Here is a 14,844-nt window from a genome sequence, read left to right on the forward strand (position 1 = left end):
CATTGCAAACAAGTATCACTTCTTGAGGGAGAAGGTAGCAGACAAAGAGGTCATAGTAGAATATGTTCCCATAGGAGAGTAGATAGCTAACATATTTACCAAGCCACTTCCTCCGGGTCCATTTGAGTACTTGAGACAAAAGATGGGAGTTGTCCCACCATCCGCCAACACTTAAACGCATAGGAGAATGCATGATTTAGGGGGAGTCACCCACTGTTACTCTCTTATGACTCTTGAATCATGAAGCATGGACATAGGGGGAGATTGTGCCCTAATCGGGTATAGTCAAGAGAAAGATTATTGGTGATAGACTAAAGCTCCCTTTGCCATTATTGTCAAAGGGGGAGAGAAACCAGAAAAGAAGACAATGTTGACATCAATGCCAAAGGGGGAGATTGTTGGCATTGAGTTTTCATTGATGTCAACCGGTATTATAGGATACCGGTAGAAGTATGTCAAATCAGTATGAAGAAGATTGAACCGACATAAGGAAGATTAACATGAAGGCTTGTCAATTGATATGGTGGAAGACAAGTAGTTATTGAGACTATCAGTGACTTCATCGGTATGAGGTGAGATGCATGTGTGTGTTAGCATGTTGAGTGATAACTGGTAGAGAATAAACCAGTTTGGAGATTGGCTACCTATTTATGATGAAGAGGTAGAATGTTAAAATGATCACAAATCACCGGAGGTGAAGATGTGCTACCAATGTAGTGTGCACTACCGGTCAACAGAAGGAGAAGGTCTCATCAGTAAAGGCTTGTGTTGGTATGAGTTTGCTAAATGTTAAGTGTAAACTGACCTTGTCTTGGTGAGATGAGTGTATGGCCAATGAGATGCCATGTGGAACCGAGGTAAAATGCATGCACAAGTTGGTGAAGCTTCCATCAACATGGTTGTTGAAACACCTAGTCGACATTAATGAAACATCCATAAATCACGTAATGATAACATATTGATGTGGCTCAAGGAAGAAAGATTGATAGAGAAAGATCAGGGAGTTGTTGGTGCTTGGATCAAAGTAAAGAAATCAGATTACAAGAGGACCTCGAGAAGGAAACAGCTGGGTCATAAATGAGTCGACATATTTCAAGGCCAAAAGTCATGGTCGAGATTGCTATCTTTAGAAAGTATGCATTGGATAATGGAAAATGCATACAGATGCATTCCTCAAATGCAAGTTATTGATCCAAGATAGATTGGATCGAATCTAGTGCAGATTTAGCCAGGTTAAGGAAACCCTAACCGTCCTTAGTTTGAATTGATTCTTGCTGGGAAAGCTCAAGTTTAAATATGATGACTTTAGATAGTGACTGTTGTCATTGCAGAGTGAAGGAAAGTGTGAAATCGCTATCTGAGAGTCGAAGAGAAAAACACTTGAAGTGCTTATGAGTAAAGACTAGACTGGTAAGGAGAAGTAGGATAAACCAGTGTAAGGAACAAACTGGTGGAGTGAGCATAGAACATAGAGGTGACAAGCCAGCAAAAGCAACACCTAATAAAGAGTGATCAAGTGTGAGTTGAGGAGTGAAAACATTGTGAGAGGGGACTTAGAAAAGTTATCAACAAAGACAAGTTGGAGAGTGGGTGGAGAGAATACAGATTGGTAAGGTTGCACAACTTCATTTGCATCAATGATTTCATTTGTAGAACTGAGTTTTATATTGTTTTCACTGAGTTGGAGCTTAGTGCAGGGGTTGTAGCTCCTTTAGGTTGTAGCCTATAAATTGTGCAAGGCTTGGTGCTCCTTTGAGTTGGTGCTCATAAATCAAGGGCTAGAGCTCCTTGGGTTGGTTCCCTAAATATTGTAATTAGATACTCTTTGTGAGGTTGGATTGGAGCAGAAGATCTCTAGCAGCTATTCTCACCGAGGTTTTTCCCACTTTGGGTTTTCCTCATATATCTAGTGTTGTGTGATGCATTCTTGTGCATTTGTTATGTTAATGTTCTAGCAAATCCTTTCACACACCTTGTTTGCACTGTTTGGGGTACCGGTTAGCACTCAAATTGTTTTAGATATTGGGCAAATGCACAAAGTTGGGTCCCAATCCTGCGGAAGTCCATGGGTTGGGAAAAGAGCCCGCTAGAAATGGGTGCCCGATTTTTACAAATCGGGCACTCGTTTCGCTTCGGGTGCCTGACCCATTCAAAAACAAGCACACATTTTTTGGAAACGTGTGCCCATTTTGGTTCTAGTGCCCGAAGCTAAACGGGTGCCTGTATTTTTCAAATCAGGTGCCCGTTTCGCTTTCCTAGGTACAAAGCGAAATGGGTGCCCATTTTTTGAATTTAAAAAATGGGTGCCCGTTTGTTAAAAATAGGGGCTAGAAACAACCCTTAGCATTGTTTTTTGCTTCGAGATAGGCTTGGTCCCACCAAGCCTATGCTTGGACCTCCAAAAAATGACTAAGGTAAAATGACATTAGATTTCTACATTGGCCTAATTTTTTGAGGGCGTTTCTGATTGAATTTTTTGACGAAACGAAAACCCATTAGAGTTTTCAGTGTCCTGATTTCAGAAATATAAATTTCATAGTGATAAGATTATTTTTACTATTTTTGTATTATTTATTAATCAAAAGTGGAACCTAAACCTAAAATACCAAGGTTCACTAAACCTTTACTAAGTTTTTTGTTTTTAGGATTTTAGAAAAATAAATTATATGACATCGAACTACATACAATTCTTTTGAATATTAAAAAATTTTTTGAAAAATATGAAATTTTCATCAAATTATGGTCATCATACACTCGATGTTTTGAAAATATGCTTTATTGTTAGTTAAAAATTAAAAAAAATAAATTTATTCAATTAAAAAATAAGAAAAAATATTCTCATCAATATTTGGTGTCTTAGGTATCATTTCCCAGAAGGATTTGTAAAAATTCATTTATTTGCATCAAAAAAGGGTGGTTGTACACGTGTGGTATGGTCCTGAAACAGGCATTTTGAAAAATTGGTTTTTGAACATGCCTACTAAAAAGTGATTTCTACAATGTGGGTATTAAAATAAATTACATATTTGAAAAGTAGACTCCGAGCACTACATTTTCTATTACTGAAGTTTTCTGAGATTCAATCTCTAAGTGCATCAAATTTTGACATCAATCGACAGAAAATTTGAAAAATAGAGAAAACACTTCCACTTTTTGCCCAAAAGTAGCACTCAACTTCTTGCAACCACCCTATTATCGGTATCTCCTTGCTAAAGAAAAAGTATTTAAACCACTGATTCACCCCCCTCTTAGTGATTTATTATGTCCAACAAAATTCTCCCCAATATCATTTCTGAGGAACAAGGTGGGTTTGTTCCTGGTCGGGAGACCCCAGAAGGGGCCGTTTTGGCTCATGAAATTTTACATTCTATTTGTTTACAAAATATTCCTGCTATGATTCTAAAATTAGATATGATGAAGGCTTACAATCAGGTTGATTGGGATTTCCTTGTTAAGGTTCTTAAGAGATTTGTCTTTCATGCAAATTGGGTCAAGTGGATATACTCTTGTATATCCTCTCCCTCGTTTTCTGTCATCATCAATGGGTCTCCTAGAGGTTTTTTCTCATCGTCCAATGGCATTAGGTAGGGTGATCCCCTCTCCCCCATTCTTTTCATTCTTATGGCAGAGGGTCTAAGTAGGGTAATTTGTCATGCTAGGACTACTAGGTTAAGAAAGGCTATCATTTTGGAGACCGGTAATGAATCTTATACTCATAAATTATTTGTGGATGATACCCTCCTTTTCGATGAATCCATTATGACTGAATCTTGCAATATTAAACAAGTTGTTGATGATTATTCTTTGGCTTCCAGTCACTTGATTAATCTGGTAAAATCCAAGATCTTGTTTTTGAATGTCCCTCTTTTGGTTCAATGTTGTTTGTTACATTTTTGGGGATTTTCTTTGGGGGAATTCCCTTGTCATTATCTTAGGGTTCCTTTCTACACTGGTTCAGAAAACTGATGTCAGTTTTAAGCATGCAAAAGAACTCTATTGAGGAACTCCAGTCTATCTTGAGGGATTTTCTTTGGGCAGGAAATATGTCCCAAAAGCAAAAGCTTCGTTTACTTGCCTAGGATAAGGTTTGTGCACCTAAATTTGTGCATGGTGCAAGTATTAGAGACCTTTCTCTTCAAAAAAAAGAACTTGGGGCTAAGCTTTTGTGTAAATTGTATTGTTCTCTAGATTCCAAATGGGCTAAGCTTATGAGGGCTAAGTATCTTGACTTTGATTATTGGGAGAGGATTTTTACTACCTTGTTTCTTCCTCGTGGTTCTGCAATGTGGAATTTTATTAGTTCTTGTCGAGACCTTATTCTTCTTTCATTGTCTTGGTTAATACAAAATGGTACCAAGGCACATTTCTAGGAAGGCTCTTGGAATGAGCATAAACCATTGTGCCATATTCGGGATTGGTCACCTTTGGATGCTCATTTGAAAGTTGTTTGGGGTAATGAAGTTTGTCATTACTTTTATCTCAATGATGGAACTATTGTTTAGAAGGATTTTTCTATGGTTAATGTTTTCTTGAGTTTGGTATCTCAATTCTACCATGAGTTGAGTTCTCATAGTATTATATATTCTCTTCAAGAAGGTGAACTCATTTGGTTGGGTTCTCAGTCTGGGAAATATTCTGTCAAGGCTGGTTATGAATCCATCTGGGAAACATTTCTTAAGGTTTATCAACAACTTTTCTTCTCTTAACCTCTGCAAAAGTTATCTTAAATACAACAAATGCTCCTCTTTTGTCTTACTAAAAATCAGAATGTCATCCAAATATTCAATAACAAACTTACCCAATAATTTCTTCAATACCTCATTCATTAATCTCATGAAAGTACTCGGTGCATTAGTCAACCCAACAGGCATCACCAACCATTCATGAAATCCTTCATTTGTCTTGAATGCTATCTTCCACTCATCTCCTTCTCTGATTCTGATCTAATGATATCCACTCTTCAAATCTATCTTCGTGTAATATTTGGCTCCACTGAAGCAATCCATTATGTCATCCATCCTAGGAAAAGGTAACCGATACTTCACTGTGATCTTGTTTATTGCTCTGGAATTAGTGCACATCCTCCATTCTCCATTATTCTTAGTTGCTAACACTGTTGGTACTGCTCAAGGACTCAAACTTTCTCTAATCAAACATTTCCTCAATAATTCCTACACTTGTCTATTCAACTCTTCATTCTTTGTTGGTGTTATCTAGTGTGCAGCTTTATTAGACAAACTAGCTTTGGGAATTAGGTCCATGCAGTGACTGATACTTCTCACATGTGGTAATCCATCAAACACATTATCTAAAATCATGTCTTCATACTCTGTCAGCAATTTCTTTATCTCCTCCAGATGTTCTTCCTCATGCTTTGGATTCTATCTTCTTAGGAACTAAGAAAAAACACACATTGTCATGTCTCATTCCATCCACCAAACAGATTCTGGTATTTGTACAGATTTCATTCTACAAGGGCTCCTCCAAGGGTAACAAGGTCTTTTTCATCCCATTCGCTACAATAGTGTATATGATCTTTCTCCCATCATGTATTTCCTGTCTATCAAACTGCCAAGGTCTACCCAGCAAAAGGTGACAAATATCTAGAGGCATAATATCACACAAGTCTTCATCATGATAGTTCCCAATTTTGAAATTTACCACACTTTTCACTTACCAACAACTTATGATCATCCTGAATCCATGATATCTGAAAAGATTATCTAAACTACCACTGTCAATAACAACTTTACAACAAATTTCATCTCTGCAAGGGTTCTTCATCTTCTCTGGTATGACACAAAGCTCTCCTCATCATCAAAAGTTCTCCATCTTCCAGTTTGTTAGCTGATCTGTTGGGGATTTCTTCCACCAATGCTATTCTCTCAGCGTTCTTTGTCTTCTTACATTTGAAAGCATGATTTTCTTCTCCCCCACACTTATAGAAAGTCCCCCTAAATACTCTCTTATCTTGTCTTCCGTCATCTTTTCCAAAACCCTCACTCCAGTAGCCATCAAGTTCTCTCCTTTGGTAGAAATTTCTATCATCCTTCTGGTATGAATTACCTTATTTTCTTACTTCCTTGTCCTTATTCTGATCTATATAGGCTCCTCTTCCTCTGGTATATCCTCTACCTCCTTGAAATATACCTTTGAAAAACCTTCCACCTCTACCTCACTGTCTCTGCTCATGTCTTTTGTTCAACCTCTCTTTGATAATATGATGAAACAATAACGATCCTGTGAACTATTGAGTGGGGGGGGGATGAATCAGTAGATAGAAAAAAAACTAAACTTTCACCAAACTTAATCCCAACTCAGAAACAACTTGCTAAACTAATTGGTTTAAACAGTGTAACAAAAACTGCAATTGCACTGTCAAACTTTACCGGTTTACCAAAACATAAATTATACAGTGTAACAGATCTGATACTCAAATACCATTTAGCCAAAACATTAAACCACTTCACTAACATCAGTAATATCTCATTTCATATCACTTCCAGTCATCTAAACATATCTAATTAGATTTACCAGTTAACATATCAACCATATTAAAACACATCCACAAAATCATTCACCATTTGACACAATGATTTTTCACGTGGACACCCAAATGGGAAAAAAGCATAGTGGGGATGAATACCCACAAGTATTTTGAACTCTTCTAAAGTTTTCCCTGTTAGGAGTGAAGCCTGTTAGAAGCTTTTACAATAATGTCTTGTTAAGAACATATCTGGTTAGGGATCACCCCATTAAGGGATTGACTATAATACCCTATTAAAGGCAATAACTTGTTAAAGAGAACCTCGGTGGAGGATTTCAAATCCAAGCTAATGGATCAATTGGTTAGAGGATTTAAACAAGAATCTTGTTAAAGCTTACCCGGTCAGGGGATTTAACTATTGTAATGGTTAGAGAACAATAGTTTCTTTGCTGATATGGAAATAGCACTATCTTTCTTAGTCAGATCCTTTTCTGCTCCTATCTGCCTTCACAACATTTTGCTGACACTCCTTCTGGTTCAGCAACAATCACACTACGACACTTAACCAAAATTGCCAACACAATTACAAACAACTCATCGACCTTAACTACAAATAAAATAGGTCGGTAACACATCACAAAACTTACAAATCTCATAGAGATTACAACCATATCAGTTCAATCATAACCATTGGATTACATATAAATCAACTACACATTGTTCTAGATAACTTCAATTGCTCCTGGATCACCACACATTGGATCCTGTAGCTCATCACATGTTTTTCACTTCATGCTATGCATTTTCTCATTCCCAAGATAAATGGTTATCTTCATGCACCAAAATCACTTTGAAACTCAACAAGTGCATGATGCTTACGTGGCATCTTTGGCTCTGATCACCATTTGATCATAGATCAACACAACTGATTCACCAAGCTTCCTCGGTTAGGGTTACGGGTTGAAATCTGCTTCATTAACAATACCGGTTTCCTTCACTTCTTTACCAATACCGGTTGCTTTACAACATCACTACCAGTTTGCAATACAACTTCATTACCAGTTGCTATTAACATCATTGACAACACTTATACTTCATCAATGCAATCTTCATGAAATGCCAACAATCTCCCCCTTTGGCATTGATGGAAATACAAATATCAATACCCTTTGATTGTGATGATTGAGAGTAAAGCATATACTCAGGTATAGGAATCCTGGTTTACATTTTCCAATCATATACTCTCCTTCAACCATATCTCCATGTCTTTAGCTAGTTACTGGCTTTTCAATCATATACAGTTCTTCTCCCCCTTTGACAACAATGCCAAAGTGAAGGTTAAACATTCCATGCTTCACCTATCTTCAACAAGCTACTCCCCCTATAGAGTAGCTCCAATCTAAACCAATCGTGCTTCAATATTTTCAATAAGCTCTGGGACTGATGTCTTCCACATCTGCTTCATTAACTTCATGCAGGGGTACAACCCCTAAATTACCTCTAAGATACTCAAATGTAGCCTTAGGTAGAGGTTTAGTAAAGATATCCACTAGCTTTTTCTTAGTAGATACATGCACGAGTGACACATCTTTACTTTGTACTTTCTCTCTCAAGAAATGATACTTCATCTCAATATGCTTTGTCCTAACATGCAACACCGTGTTCTTAGAAATTTTTATTGTGCTGGTGTTATCATAGAAAATCCTTACCAGTTTTGATAGCTTCAACCTGAAACCTTCCAGAATGTGTTTCATCCATATTTCTTGGGTGCAATTCATATATGCTGCAACATATTGAGCTTCTCCAATTGATTGAGAGATACCAATTTGTTTCTTGCTGCTCCAATACATTGATCTTCCTGCAAGAAAGAATGCTCCTCTGGTTGTACTCTTCTCATCATCAACATTGCTGGCCTAGTCTGCATCTGTATAGAATTTCACGTCAAAATTTCTTGCATGTGGATACCATAATCCATAATCAATTGTGCCTTTCAAATATCTAAAAATTCTTTTGGTTGCTACCATGTGTGTCTCCTTTGGGCTCTTTTGAAATCTGGCAACCAATCCTAGTGCATGAGAAATGTTCGTCTGCTCTGGACAACATAATGTAGTTTACCTATCATTGACCTGTACTCCTTTTCATCCACTGATGCAAAATCATCCTTCTTAGACAATTTATAGACTGTAACCATTGGTGTTCCAACTGTTTTACAGTCTCCCATTTCAAAAGTCTTCAATACTTCTTTTATATGGATTGTGTGATGAAAATACCTTCCTTCATCTGTTGGATTTGTAGACCTATGAAATTTTTTATCTCACCTACCAATGACATTTCAAACTCATTCGTCATCTCATCAGCAAAATCATGACACATGTCATCATGACCTCCAGAAATGATATCATCCACAAATACTTCGCATACTAGTATCTTATCTCCTTCTGACTTGAGATATATGTTACTGTCTTCACTGGTTCTCTAAAAGCCTATCTTCACCAAGTGAGAGTGCAATCTTTCATACCATGCTCTTGGTGCTTGCTTCAGTCCATATAAGGCCTTATGTAATTTACACACCATGTCCTTTTCTATAGTTAAAGCATAACCATCTAGAAGTTCAATGTAGACTTCCTCTTCCAATATTCCATTTAGGAATGTTGACTGAACATCCATTTAATATACTTTGAATCCTTTGTATGCTGCAAATGCAAGTAGAGACCTTACTCCTTTGGTACAAGAGCACCTAGGACTTAGACTTTTTAGTTTTCTCAATTTTGGCTTGTACTAACCCTAGCCAAGTCAGTAGTAAATAAGGACTCCAGGAGGGTCCAAGAGTTAGTGTTTTGAGTCAATGTAGGCCTAGGTTGAGTTCATTCTTCTTAGGTTTTCTTTTTTGTGTAAATAGTGGATTTGAGTAGGTAATTGACCTTCTTGATGGTCAAAAATGTCAAAAATTGGTATAGGAATTAGAAAGGGTTAAATTATTCTTAGAAATTTTTTAAAAGTCATGTGTGATGACTTAGAATAGGTCTTATAGGTTGAGAAGACCAAAAAGTGCAAAATTGCAAAGTTGCAAAAAGTTGTCATGACAACTTTTGTCTTGAATTGGTTAGCGATGGAGTTAGGGATTTTCCAATGCCATAGAATGACTCCACACATGGGAAAGATATAAGTACACTCTCTTTCATGGTTACCAAGGTTGGATAATGTGTCATGTAAGTTCAACAATCTGAAACTACTCATTTTTCATACTAGTTGGCAACATTTTGGCTTGATTTTACTCATTTTGGAATTGAAAATGGATTAAATCCATTGATCCATCAATGGATTGAGTTTCTCTAGTGTTTTATAGTGTTTTTGGTTCAATTTAAAGCTTTGTATATATTGTTCATTAGTGTTTTCTTTCTTTAGTTTGCAAACAGCTAGTTTTGGCTTGTATATAGCAATTTTTTTGTAAATATGGTTGCCCCATGAGTTCCGCATGTTCTGCCATCACAGCTTGTTGGGATGTGGAGGGAAACCACCTATAGAATTTACATATGTAGGGACAATTTATAGAGAAGAGTCTAAGCATGACTGTCACCTTGTTCTAGGCGAGTCCAGTAGCAACTCGGCTAGAGGAAACAAGGTGAAAACGTGGTGTAAAGAGTAGGGGTGAGTACCAAATCACTATCCAAGATTTTGGAGGGGGTCTATGGAGTTTGGATAGAGTTTCAAATGCAAAGAGAACCCTTGACAAGGTTGTTTAATGCTCAAACCCCAACTTAACCATTCAATGGCAGCTAGAGGCCTAGAAAACCCTTCAAAACCCTCATTTTGCAGTTAGCATATTGTATGGTGGGTTAAGAAGCCAAAACCAAAAAAATCTCTTGAGGTTAGATGAACCATTGAAGGAAATCCAAAATTGTTAGGGGTTCTTTTGGACCGTTTTCACTCAAGCCCTAAAAAACCGGTTTTAGGAGGCCTAATTAGGGCTAATTCCTTGTAGCCCTTTTCTAGGCAAAATTTTGAAATCAATAAGAAACCTAAAGATTGAAAACCTCAAATGGACCCTAAATTCATTCAAAACATGAAAGAAGACACCTCCACACCTCTGCATCATCTCACAATGGTAGGAGGTCAATTTGACAACTTGAAGCCAAGAAGCCATAATTGAGCACATGGGAAGCACTATGAATTGGTAGGATTCCTAGCCAAAACACTTGAAGAAAACACCTTAGAAAGGTCAATAATAGAGCCCTAGAAGAGAATGAAAAGGAATTGGAGGTCTAGAGAGCAACTAGGCCTAGTGAGTTGTTGGAATTGAGCAACACCAGCTAGGTGAAGTGTTGAACAAACTAGGTGAACCCCATCATCTTTCCAATATTGCAACTAGTGCAAATGTCTCACCATAGTCTTCACCTTCTTCTTGTGCATATCCTTTGCATAGCAGTTTGGCTTTATTTCTGACCATTACTCCATCTTCATTCAGTTTATTTCTGAATACCCATTTTGTACCTATTACATTTTTGTTCTCCGTTCTAGGTACCAATGACCAAGTATTGTTCTTCTCTATCTGGTCAAGTTCTTCTTCCATTGCCTTGATCTAGTATTCATCTACAACTGCTTCTTATGCAATTCTAGGCTCAATGGTGGAAATCATACAAGAGTTCTCTCAAAGTCTTGTTCTTGTTAGCACACCTGTATTCTTGTCTCCAATAATTTTATCAGGGTTATGATTGAGTCTCACATACCTTGGAATAACATGTTCTTGATTTCTAGGTTCTTCTTCTTCTTCACTTTCTTCTTCTTTTGCAGGACCTCCCTATTTTGGTTGAATAGGGGCTTCTCTATTTTGTTCTCCAACTTCAGGCCTTACCAGTTCTGGTTCCAAAAATAGTGTGTAAGGTTCTTCTTCCTCCTTCTCCTCACTAGTTTCTCCTGATTTCTTAGGAAACTCATCAACTCGGACATTAACACTTTCAATGATCTTCTTGGTCTAGTTGTTGTAACACTTGTAAGCTTTCCTCTTGGTGGAGTAACCAAGAAATATGTCTTCATCACTCTTAGCATCAAACTTACCAGCATAATCACCTTTCTTGATAAAACATCTGCTACCAAAATTTTTAAAGTAACTAACATTAGGTGATCTACCATACCAATACTCATAGGGAGTTTTATCCTTACCTCTTTTAACTAGTATCTGGTTCATTGTGTAAAGAGATGTGCTGACAGCTTCTCTCCATAATATCTTAGCTACACCTCCTTGAATTAGCATAGTCCTAGTAGCTTCAACAACTAACCGGTTGTTCCTTTTTGGAATACTATTCTGCCATGGTGTCCTAGGTGCAGAAAGGTGCCTCTTAATTCCATTGACTTCACAGTATCTATTGAATTCCTCTTAAATAAATTCACCACCTTGATCAGTTCTTAAGCACTTTATCTTCTTACCCCTTTAATTTTCAACTAAAGCTCTAAATACCTTAAACTTGCTAAATGCTTTTGTCTTGTCTTTCAAGAATGTGACCCACATCATCCTTCAGAAATCATCAATAAAAATCATGAAACACTGATCACCTTGAATAATCCTAGTCCTCACCGGTCCACACAGGTCGGTATGAACCAAATCTAGCAAATGTTCTGCTGAGAAAGATTTGGTCTTGAAAGTTGAGGATGTCATTTTCCCTAACTGACATTCCTTGCACAAAGCATTCAATGGTTTATCCAACTATGGAAAACCTCTTATAGATTTGGACTTGTTTACTTTTATAATGTTATCAAAATTTACATGACAGAATCTCCGATGCCAAAGCCAACTATCTTCTACTTTTGAAATTAAACAACTGTTGACTTTAGAGCTTAAATGAAACAAGTTACCTCTGGTCTATTTTCCAGTTGCAATCAGTTCACCTTTGCTTCCATAAATCTTGCAAACTCCATTCTTCAATTCCAGGGGGTAACCTTTGTCATTAAGTTGAGCAACACTCAAAAGATTGTGTTTCAGACCTTCAACCCAATAGACATCATCTGCACTACTCTTACCATTCAAAGAGATGGTTCCTTTTCCTTTCACCATACAAGGTGAGTCATTCCCAAATCTCACAACACCTCCATCAAACTCCCTCAAAGTAAGAAACTTACTCCGGTCACTAGTCATGCGGTGTGAAAAACCACTGTCTATAATCCAATCATTCGAACTATCCATACGAGAGACTAATGCCTTTTGATATGATGTCTCTTCTTTAATAGGGACAAAGACAATGTCCTCATTTGCATCTTCCATAGATTCATCATCTATAGTTCCTCCATCCACTACAATGAGACAATCTCTTTTACCATTGCCTTTATACTTACTATACTTCTAACATTTTTCCTCATTATCTCCATTTGGACAGTTAGCAGCAATATGTCCAATCCATTTACACTCAAAAACAACTTGCTAAACTAACTGGTTTAGACAGTGTAACAAATACGGCAACTGCACTATTAGACTTTATTGGTTTACCAAAACATCAATGATACAGTGTAACAGATCTGATACTCAAATACCATTTAACCAAAACAATAAATCACTTCACTAACATCAGTAATAGCTCATTTCAGGTCACTTCCAGTCATCTAAATATATCTAGTTAAGTGGATTTACTAGTTAACATATCAACCATATCAAAACACATCCACAAAATCATTCAGCACTTGACACAATGATTTTTGTTGTGGAAACCCAAATGGGAAAAAACCATGGCGGGGATGAATACCCACATGTATTTTGAACTCTTCTAAAGTTCTTCCTATTAGGAACCAAGCCTCGTTAGAAGCTTTTACAATAATGTCCTGTTAAGAACAAATTTGGTTAGGGACCACCTAGTTAATTGATTGACTACAATACCCTGTTAAAGGCAATACCCTATTAAAGGCAACCTCGGTGGAGGATTTCAAATCCAAGCTAATGGATCACCTGGTTAGAGGATTTAAACAAGAAGCCTATTAAAGCTTACCTAGTTAGGGGATTTAACTGTTGTAATGGTTAGAGAACAATAGGTTCTTTGCTGATATGGAAATAGCACTATCTTGCTTAGTCAAATCCTTTTCTACTCCTATTTGCCTTCACAACATTTTGCAGACACTCCTTTTGGTTCGACAACAATCACACTACCACACTTAACCAAAATTACTAGCATAATTACAAACAACTCCTCAACCTTAAATAAAAATACAATAGGTTGGTAACACATCACAAAACCTACAAATCTCATAGAGATTACAAACATATCGGTTCAATCATAACTATTGGATTACACAACAATCAACTACACATTATTCTACACAACTTCAACCGCTCCTGGATCACTGCACATTGGATCATGTAGCTCATCACATGTTCTTCACTTCATTATATGCATTTGCTCATTCCCAAGATAAATAGTATCTTCATGCACCAAAATCACTTTTAAACTCATCGCGTGCATCATGCTTATGTGGCATCTTCATCTCCAATGACCATTTGGTCATAGATCAACACACTTGATTCACTAAGCTTCATCAGTTAGGGTTCTTCTTATCAACTACTTAGGGTTACCAGTTGAGCTCTACTTCATTAACAATACCGGTTGCTTTACAACATCACTACCAGTTTATAATATAACTTCATTACCAGTTTCTATTGACATCAATGACAATACTTATACTTCATCAATGCAATCTTCATGCAATGCCAACACTCTTTTGCTTTCAAGGCATACTAGTACACTTCTTCAACACTCTACAACTTGATCAAACTGAGTTCATCTTGTATAGACATCTGCAACCCATTCAAATATCTCACCAGATGTTCAATTTCATCATCGACATGTCTTAATCTGATATTCAACTTGTAAAATGGTTTGGTATACTCCTTTACACTAGATTCCTTCTTCTTCAAGTTCTACCACTTTTAGAACAGATTTACTTGATAATCAACTGGCATAAACTTTGATTTTAACTTAGCAACCATCTGCTCCCATGATTTGATCTTCTCTTTATGTCTTCTCTGTCTATCAACCTACAAATGTTCCTACCAAATAGATGCATGACTTTTCAACCAGATACATGCATACTTTACCTTCCTTTCTTCTGTGATCTTTTCAAAATCAAAATACTTCTCCATCTCTGAGATCCAATCCTTTAATTCATCCGAACCTAACTTTCCATCATACTCTGGTGGGGTAAAATATGGTTTAGTGTTCACCCTACTTAAAACCCTCAAGAACCTCTCTTTAACTGGACTGATCACTGGTGGATTTGCTACTTGGTTTGTCAGTGCTTCTTCTTCATCTTCACTCACATCTTCAATAGGTCAGCCTCTTCTCTGGGATGTCTCAATGACTTCCAACCGAGCTGAAATT

The sequence above is a fragment of the Cryptomeria japonica genome, chromosome 9, assembly GCF_030272615.1.
Source record: "Cryptomeria japonica chromosome 9, Sugi_1.0, whole genome shotgun sequence".
Lineage (NCBI taxonomy): Eukaryota > Viridiplantae > Streptophyta > Pinopsida > Cupressales > Cupressaceae > Cryptomeria > Cryptomeria japonica.